This window comes from Haplochromis burtoni, unplaced genomic scaffold (assembly GCF_018398535.1).
Source record: "Haplochromis burtoni strain Fernald_Lab_line unplaced genomic scaffold, NCSU_Asbu1 Contig_4691, whole genome shotgun sequence".
NCBI lineage: Eukaryota > Metazoa > Chordata > Actinopteri > Cichliformes > Cichlidae > Haplochromis > Haplochromis burtoni.
This window is the reverse complement of record NW_024587052.1, coordinates 1-1,373: the sequence shown is the minus strand read 5'-3', so window position 1 is coordinate 1,373 and position 1,373 is coordinate 1. Positions and strand designations below refer to the sequence as shown.

Sequence of the window (1,373 nt, the reverse complement as noted above, 5' to 3'; positions counted from 1 at the left end):
CTGCCATAGAACCAAGTCCGCCAGAGCTTACTTTATATTTTTACATGCTGTAGTGCCATTTTTGGGAGCATTTCAAGTTGCTATACATCAATACAACTGTTATAGCCCATATTTTAATAACATGTATGCAATAAGTCCATAGTAACTACATTAATTGCAAAAAAGTGCAATAAACTACAACAAAATTGAAAATTGTTTTTGTATATATATATATATATATATACATACATATACACAGGATCCCAGCTAGGTCATCCTTGGACATTTTTTGCCAATTACCTGCTATTTAGAGGGTTTGAATGCATTCTGAGTCTAAAACTAGATTTGTACCTACTTTGATTATATCATGGTGCGTGAATTTATATTGATTGTTTGAGAAAACAATAATAGCTTGAACTATATGAGTTAACCCATGAACATGTGACCAGTTTGATTCAGTGCTTAAGATTTTAATGATACAGACAAGCCAGAAAGAACAGTTCATTTTTGTACTTGAACCTTTGCTAAAAGCAGCATTTCCATTACACATTCCTGAAAGTGAAAAACTACATTTTCTGTCATTTTATTTGCATTTTTTTTCAGCATCACTGCAAAAGAACTGAAGCAAAGATGTAAAATGAGAAGCGGACTCTTTGGGGGATATATGAGACAGTTTGCTTCTTTGCCAGGTACTCCATGCCTTTGTATGAGGTCAGGAATCACCAGATTTTCTTGACGCAGACAGATGGGCGGAGGCAGGAACAGAACACACCATTCCAACACTTTTTTGCTGTAAGCAACAAAAATCACATTAACTGAAACTGATTAATAGCAGTGAGTATTTACTACTACTATCAAATCACAATGCAAAAATTATTGTATATTTTATTCCTATAAAATTTAATGTTTTTATTCACTTGTTAAACAAAAACAATTACATTTGGTATTCACTTATTGTTATTTAACAAGATGCAGCATTTGTATTAACTGTTTACTATTAATAAATAATATTATTTAGGAAAAGAGGGTATTGTGGCTTTTTTCCTGAACATTAATAGGGCTTACACTATTGTTTAAGGGATTTCTTTAAATATTTACCTGAAAAATTCATCTCCAGGCACTGGCCATAATTATTGCTCGGTTTTCCATGACACCAGTTTGTATATCTGAAATTTGTTCCATCGATCCAAGTCCAATTATAATTCTAGAAACAGAACAGAAAAGAAAATAATACATTTACAAACAAGCTAAACTCTCAAATAACAGAGGGTACAAACAAGGTACTTGCTAAGCAGAACAATACTTTATCTGTCTGAATTTGCATAATGATGAGATGTATACCGCTTTTGCATCTGAGCCTCCGAGCCATGTAGGTTTACACTGGCGAGTGGCAC

At 33.1% G+C, this 1,373-nt stretch overlaps 1 long non-coding RNA gene across 1 annotated transcript; it reads right to left on the bottom strand.

Moving 5' to 3' along the window:
* Window positions 1-433: 433 nt before the first annotated feature.
* Window positions 434-1,179, bottom strand: LOC102306825. Its single transcript, XR_001336063.2, has 2 exons — window positions 1,078-1,179; window positions 434-769 (listed from the first exon to the last, which is right to left on the bottom strand). It is a non-coding gene; the product is annotated as an uncharacterized LOC102306825 (long non-coding RNA).
* Window positions 1,180-1,373: the final 194 nt, after the last annotated feature.